Here is an 8684-nt window from a genome sequence, read left to right on the forward strand (position 1 = left end):
ACTCATTACATCATGTTCATGTCCACTACTATCTATTACAACTACAAGGCTGACTTCACTCTAGCGACTTTTGATCTTCCTGTACCTGCAACTTTGGGGATAAAGGAATGGGGTGAGCTACTAGAGCCCAGTGAGCAGAACTAAAAACATTTGTTTAATTCTCCATTTTTAGGTATATTATTATTCATTTTATTATTATTATATCATTAACTTTTTCTATAATTTCATGTATCGCCACTAACACATAAACATTTCACAACAAGGATGAACTTGTCACCATTTAGCCCCATCTTTCTTACTCATACATGCCGGGGCGTAGAGCCGTAGCAGGCACCCGGACTTTCATAATCAGTCATAGTGCCAGGGGCGTGGAGCCGTATGCAGGCACACCTGGACTCACATAGGCTATCATGCATACAAGGGCTAATGGATCATTCAAACATTTCATCACATCAAAACACAAAGTATGCAATGCAACATATTCGTGAATTCTAATGCATACAACCTAATATTGCATAGCATAATGATGCATGGGCAATGCTTTATGATTCATTCATTTTAATTCCTTTACTTTTAAAGCTTAGGGGTTGTTCCACTCACCTGGTAACTGAAGCTTTAACAACGAACTCGAACGATTATCTCACAACCGAGGGTCTCGGTTCCTCGGGTCCGAACCTACACAGGTGGACGCAAATGAGGCACCAAACATACGTGAACATGACTCCAAAATACCCCCCAAAGACCCCTAAACATCCTGAAAACATCCCATGAAATCATGCAAGAAACGGCTAAACAGGGCACTTTCGGCGGCAGGTTCGGCGGCCGAAAGTCCCTCTGTAGCCGAAAGTCATGCAGGTTCGGCGGCACCTTCGGCGGCCGAACCTCCCAGACAGAGACGAAACTTGAGTTTCGGGGGCAGGCTTCGGCAGCCGAAACTGCCTCCACAAGGGGGTTCGGCGGCCGAAAGTCACTTCGGCGGCCGAACCTGAGTTTCTGCCGAAGGGCAGAAACTTGGCTCCCTTGTGTCCAAAGCCTCCAAAACGCCTCAAAACATGCATACACATCATACATCACACCTAGGGGTCTCAAACTATAATATACCCCAACTACAACACTTCAAACAACACATTTCCAACATACATTGTTCAAAAACATACATTATACCCATAAACATACACATAACCTAAACATGCATTCTAACCCATAGGTCTTGCATAAAACTTATTTAAAACATAATAAGAGTTCAAGATCGACCCTTACCTCTTGAAGATCGAGAGGAAAACGACCTTGACTCAAAGATGGAGGATTGAGCTCCTTGAACCTCAAAGCACTTAAACTTGCTTAAAACTTGTAAATCTTCAAAACAAAGTTATAAACTTGTTAAAAACGTGAAAGATTGAAGGAAAATGCTCAAGATTGGTGAGGGGCGGCGAAGGTTTACCTTGGCTGACAACGGGGAAGAAAAGCTCGCCCGTGCGGACCAAAGAGACCCTTTTTATAGTGGCTGGCCAGGCCACGTTCGGGGGCCGAATGTGCCTCCGCATGCATGCCATGTTCGGCGGCCGAACATGAGGTTCGGCGGCCGAACCTGGACTTCCCTCACTCATGCTTTCGGGGGCCTAACGTGCCTCCAAAACGCATGCATGTTCGGCGGCCGAACTTGACTTTCGGCGGCCGAACCTGGGTTTTCCTCCAAAGACTTTTCATGCAAAAACTCATTTAATTTCATACTTAAAACCATTGAAATACATGAAAACACTTCATAAAAATCATAGTTTTACCCTTCTAGAGGTTTCCGACATCTGAGGTCCCACTGGACGGTAGGGATCCCGATACCGGAGTCTAGCCGGGTATTACACAGGTACTGGCTAAACACTCTGTTCATGAGATCCATGAATGCTGCAGGGGCGTTAGTTAACCCGAACGGCATCACAAGGAACTCGAAATGCCCATATCTGGTCCTGAAAGCCGTCTTCGGCACATCCTCATCCCTTATCCTTAGCTGATGGTACCCCGATCTTAGATCTATTTTGGAGAAACAACCCGCTCCGGCTAGCTGGTCGAATAGATCATCGATCCTAGGCAATGGGTACCTATTCTTGGTAGTGACTTTGTTCAACTGCCTGTAGTCGATACAAAGTCTAAGGGATCCATCCTTCTTTCTCACAAACAAAACCGGAGCACCCCAGGGTGAGGTACTCTGTCGGATGAAACCCTTTTCTACCAGCTCTTGCAATTGCTCTTTCAACTCCTTTAACTCGGCTGGAGCCATCCTGTAGGGAGGGATAGAGATCGGTCTAGTGCCAGGCACCAACTCTATCTCGAACTCTATCTCCCTAGCAGGTGGTAAACCTGGAAGCTCATCAGGAAAGACATCCTGAAACTCTCTGACAACTGGCACCGAGGCCGGCTCCCTGACCTGACTGTCTAGCTCTTTTACATGAGCTAAGTACCCCTAACATCCCTTCCTAAGCAACCTACGAGCCTGAAGAGCTGATATCAGACCTCTAGGTGTGCCCCTCTTGTCTCCTCTGAAGACGACCTCTGACCCGTTCTGATCTCTGAACCTGACGACCTTGTCCCTGCAGTCCAAGGTAGCACCATGGGTAGATAGCCAATCCATCCCTAGAATGACGTCAAAGTCTGTCAAATCTAGAACCACAAGGTCGGCGGAGAGGCATCTTCCCTCAATAAAAACTGGACTGTACTGGCAGACTGACACTGCCACTGACGGGTCACACTTGGGTCCACTGACCCATAGGGGACACTCTAACCCAGAGACTATCAGACCTAACCTCTCAACGGCTCTCGGAGCAATAAATGAATGAGATGCACCCGGGTCCATTAATGCATACACATCAGAACACCCAATGACGAGATTACCTGACACCACGGTGTTGGATGTGTTAGCCTCCTGCTGAGTCATGGTGAAGATCCTGGCTGGAGCTGATGGACCTTCACCTCGGGAACCAGAAGAAGAGGCTGCCCTTCTCCCTCTACCTCTGCCACTGCCCTGAGTTGTGGCTGGAACTGCTGGCTCTGCCACACTACCAGAAGCTGTCTGCTGGGGCTGGCCCATAAAAGGCGCTCTAAGACAATCCCGAGCTATGTGTCCCTCCTGTCCACATCTGAAACATGCATTAGTCCCAGCTCGACACACTCCCCTGTGTGGTCTTCCACATCTCTGGCATTCTGTACCATCTGAGCCTGAGCTCGAGCCACCGCCAAATCCCAGACCGGATTTCAACTTGTTCCAAAACTTATTCTTCTTCGGCTTCTTGGTGGTGCTATCCCACCTCTTCTTACCTGAACTCTGAGAAGAGAAACCTGGTCCTCCTCTGCTTGGGGTCTTAACCCCTGAAGACTGGGTCACTGACTACTTCACTGACCCCTCAACTATAGCACTTGCCTCCATTCTGCGAGCCATATCCACCACAATGTGGAAACTTTCTCTCTCAGCTGACTGAACCAACGAGGAGTACCTGGAATGCAGCTTCATAACATATTTCTTGGCTTTCTTCGTATCTGAATCTAGAGCTTGCCCTGAAAAAGGCAATAGCTCCAAGAATTTATCCGTGAACTCCTCTACACTCATGTGCTCTGACTGCCTCAGTTGTTCAAACTCAATCATCTTCAGTTCTCTAGAACTGTCTGGAAAGGCCCATCCAGCGAACTCATTCGCAAATTCCTCCCATGTCATACCGTCTAGTCTCGGGTCCACATAACACTTGAACCATTCCCGTGCCTTCTTGCATTTTAAAGTGAACCCTGCCATCTGAATGGCCCTGCTGTCATTTGCCCCTAGCTCATCAGTTATTGTTTTCACCACTCTCAGATATTCAAAGGGGTCATCCCCTGACTTGTATTTGGGAGCATCTAGCTTGAGGTAATCTGTCATCTTTACCTTGCTCCCATCAACTGAGCTAGGTCTAGGAGGTTGAGTAACTGGGGCTGCTGGTTCTGTAGGTGATGGAGGTGGAGGTGCGGCATTCCCTGAGGCGGGGTTTGCCGGGTTTGGATAGAAAGGTGAGGGTGGATAAGCTGGGTACTGTGTGTAGGGTGGGTAGAAAGGTGGATAAGGCATGTAGGTGGGGTAGGGGTTAAAGCTGGAGTAATCCGATGTACCTCCCATCGGATACCCTGAACCCTGTGGGAAGGGTGGATAATGGGGTGGAAAACCATACCCCGAGGCCTGAACGCCTCCCTGAGACTCCCCTGTCCCTTCTTCCTGCATGCTCACATCCAGGTTCCCATCCCTCCTCTGATCCTCTTCCATGACCTCCCTCACATCTGAAGAGCTTCCTCCTCTATCAGTCCCCCTTCTGCTGGCATCAAAAGACCTTCTAGGGTCCCTTGACACCCTTTCTCTGTTGGCTCTACAAGACATTGCCCTAGGCAATGTGGGAGGACGGGCGCTCGTGCCCTCATCCTCAGGTGGCACTCTAGTCAATCTTGCAGATCGACGAGTTCCTCTCATCCTGTCTTCTGAAAAACCACACATAGCACAAACATCAGCATCATATGGTTCATGTGGGCACACATGAACCCTCATCATAAACATCACATAGCATAGCATATCATTTATGCACATGTATATAATCATGGCATATCACATCATTATTCAAGACAGGACTCAACATCCTATCCTAGTGGACATGACTTTCCTATTGTGCTTGACCTTCTATAACCTCTATGAGCCCGACACTCTAGGTCCGACCATATGAACCTAGGGCTCTGATACCATTCTGTAACGCCCCGAAAATCCGGACCGCTACCGGCGCTAGGATCCGGGTCGACTTAAGGCCGCCGGGACCCGTAGCAAGCCTGACATATAACCTGTAAACCTGTATAATCCCATACATGATCAACAACATGCATAAAAATTAAAACTTTTCTTCATACATACTGTCATCAACTAACTCAACCTGTGCATACTCTGAACATATACATAACATAGTCCCTCTGTGGGATCTCATCAAGCCTTAAAGGCAAAACAACCTGTGTTGAGTTAGTTTACATAAACATCATAACATAAGATCATGTATATACAAGGGATTAACAATACATTATGGTCAAGCACAACTCTATCCTCAATAACCTCATTACATAACATCCTGAACATTTTTACATTACATCATAATACATTTGTCATGTCCACAATCTAACTATTACATACATATGACTTTTTCTCTTCTTGCCTTCTCTATCTATCCTGTACCTGCAAACCTGGGGGTTAGGGGAGAGGGGTGAGCTAGATGCCCAGTGAGTAGAACTGTAAAAGAATATTTAAAACATGCTATCATGAAATGCGTCACTGCACAATAAATCACACCACGGATGGACTGATTCAAAAATCCCTCAACTCCATGCCCGGCCCTATTATGGGCACCACAGGACTTCGTATTGCCCGGCCCTATTATGGGCACCACAGGACTTCGTACTCGGAGTTATTGCCCGGCCCTATTATGGGCACCACAGGTCTTCGTATTGCCCGGCCCTATTATGGGCACCACAGGACTTCGTATATAGAAGGCTAATGAATCATCCTAATGTCCATCCACTATCATCTATCACAACAATACAATGCGGCATAGTCGTGAATTCTAATGCAAACAACCTATAATATGATCATGATGCATGAAGCATGATAAAAGCATTTCATTTCTTAATTTAAAAGGTTAAGCTTAGTTCCACTCACCTCTGGCTGACTCTGACAAACTCTGTAGCAGCTGGCTCACTGCTGGGGTCCTTGGTTCCTCGGGTCCGAACCTACACAGGTGGACTCCAATGAGGGACCAAACATACATAAACATAACTCTAATATACTCCCCAAAAACCCCCTAAAACATCCTGAAAGTATTACATAGAGATATGCATGAAGTGGCTGAACAGGGCACTTTCGGCGGCACCTTCGGCGGCCGAAAGTCCTGGACAGAGACGAAACTCGGGTAGGTTCGGCGGCACCTTCGGCGGCCGAAAGTCCCAGACAGAGACGAAAGTCTCTTTTCGGGGGTAACTTTGGCAGCCGAAAGGCCTGCCTCCCCAGCCATGTTCGGCGGCCGAAAGCACCTTCGGCTGCCGAACCTGGTTTCTGCCAAAAGGCAGAAACTTGGCTCCTTTGTGCATTCTCGCCTCCAAACTCACAAACCATGCATACCACTCAACCAAAACATGCATACAAGCTCCTAGGGGCCTCAAAACATCAAATACCCCAACTACAACACTTCAAACATACTCAAACATGCCACATTGTTCATAAATCACATAAAACCTAACATTTACTTAAAAACTCATACAACCCTATACATGCCATTCTACCCTATAAAACTTCATAAAACTTGTTTAAATCATACATTGAGCTTAAGATCAGCTCTTACCTCTTGAAAATCGAGGGTTGAGGAGATCTAAACTTGGAGATGGGAGAAGTTCCAACTTTTGGTCTCCAAGCTCCAAAACTCGTTCTAAGCTCAAAGATCTTCAAAACCAAAGTTATAAACTTGTAAAGATCATGGAAAAAGGAAGGAAAAGCTCAAGATTAGGGAAGGATGGCGGAATGCTCACCTTGGCCGAAATGGGGAGAAAAAGCTCGCCCATTTTCGGCTAAGGGACCCTTTTATAGGTGGCTGGCCATGCCACGTTCGGGGGCAGAATGTGCCTCCGCATCCATGCAAATGTTCGGCGGCCGAACTTGACTTTCGGCGGCCGAAATTGGACTTCCCTAACTCATGCTTTCGGGGGCCTAACGTGCCTCCAAAACGCATGCATGTTCGGCGGCCGAACCTGAGTTTTCCTCCAAGGACTTTTCATGCAAAAACTCATTTAATTTCATACTTAAAACCATTAAAACATGAAAACATTTTTATAAAACATGTTTCTACCCTTCTAGAGGTCTCCGACATCCGAGATTCCACCGGACGGTAGGAATTCCGATACCGGAGTCTAGCCGGGTATTACACATCACTTCATGGGATGGGATGGTGAGAGTCTTCTTGAGAAAATACTTCCCAACCTCAAAAGCTATTGGCATCAGAAGAGAGATTAGTTGCATCAAGCAAAAGGATTATGAAGAGCTATATGAATATTGGGAAAGATTCAATCGATTGTGCACAAGCTGCCCTCAACATGACATCTCTGATAAGTCACTTATTGAATACTTCTATGGAGGTTTGCTACCTTCGGAAAGAAAGTTCATAGACGCAGCACGTGGAGGATCAATTGAAGACAAAACACCTCAAGGCATAAAAGACCTAATTTCTACAATGGCACTAACCTCAAAGCAATATGAAGACCAAGGACAGCTGCCAAGGAGAGTAAATGAGGTAAGTACATCTTCCTTAACTTCCCAAATTTCTGATCTAACCTCTGTTATTCGTAGCCTTGTTGTAGGACAGTCCCAACAAGCCCAGTAACTTCAGCAATCAAAGCCATGTGAGATATGTGCCATGGTAGGACATCCAATTGACATGTGTCCTTCTCTTTAAGAAGAAGAGCACCAAGTCAATACAGTTGGAGGATTTAATGAGCAACAAAGGTACGATCCCTATGCTAACACCTAAATCCAGGTTGGAGAGACTATCCAAATTTCAGTTATGCAAGGGCCAATCAATATCCAAGCTACCAACAAAGAAATCAAGCTCAAGCTGCACCTCAAAAGTCCAATACACCTCTTGAAGAGATTGTGAAGTCCTTAGCAAATACTGTGCAAAATCTTAAGCAACAAATGAGTCAAATAGCCACCTCAATGAGTAAACTTGAATCACAAGGAAAGCTGCCCTCCCAAAATGAGATAAATCCAAGACAGAATGCTAGTGCCATCACATTGAGGAGTAGAAAAGAGCTGCAAGACAGCAGGCCTGAGAAAATGCAAAAACAGGTCATTGAACAGAATCTGCCAGAAAGTGATAAGGGCAGTCGATCTGCCTAAATCACTGACCCAATCGCTAGGCAGACTGAGCTGCCCAGCTGACAGTGCGGTTGTCGAAGCCGGCCAGAAATAACCTTTCTGGTTATCAACAATTTTACAATTGCAGATAGTGGTGAAAGGATCGAATCCACAGAGAATTGATTACCTATTTATTTTTCTCAACAAGACCAATAAAATAAACTGAAACAATAATAAATTAAAGATGAGATAAAAGACTGAGATAAAAGACTGAAAGTGGGATCAAATGAGATAAACTGGAAACAGAATAAAAATAAATTGCAATAAAAGTAAAATGGGGGGTTTGAGATTGATTGAAGTAACTAATAATGAGAGTAATAATAGAAAGCAAATAATTAAAATAAAAGAGTAAATCAATATGAGAAAAGTTCTAGTTGAAATATTGGATCCACTTTAGTTGTTGGAGTTGATCACAGACACTTTATTCTTTTGGGTTGACCCAATAGATTAGTTATGGAGATGGAAGACGCTTCTCACCACCATTATCTCTCCTTAGGAATAAATTAATTAGGGAACGTCCTCTAATTAATTACTAATTAACAAATTGCCAAGGAACGTCCTTGGGCCTTAGGCATCAAAACAATTGTGAATTGCATTAAGAAATAGAGAGACCCAATCCTAGCTACCCAAACGTATGGAGATAACGCTAGATCATGCAATTTCCTTGGGTTTGATCCCAAGTGTCCTCATGTAAGAATAACCCAAGCAATTACGGACTTAAATTATTCAAACTAACAAATAA

The 8684-nt window shown here is 45.3% G+C and overlaps 1 non-coding gene across 1 annotated transcript; it reads right to left on the reverse strand.

Moving 5' to 3' along the window:
* Positions 1-7022: 7022 nt before the first annotated feature.
* Positions 7023-7129, reverse strand: LOC122723158. Its single transcript, XR_006350097.1, has one exon. It is a non-coding gene; the product is annotated as a small nucleolar RNA R71 (small nucleolar RNA).
* Between the last annotated feature and the right edge of the window lie 1555 nt (positions 7130-8684).

This window comes from Manihot esculenta, chromosome 2 (assembly GCF_001659605.2).
Source record: "Manihot esculenta cultivar AM560-2 chromosome 2, M.esculenta_v8, whole genome shotgun sequence".
Taxonomy (NCBI): Eukaryota; Viridiplantae; Streptophyta; class Magnoliopsida; order Malpighiales; family Euphorbiaceae; genus Manihot; species Manihot esculenta.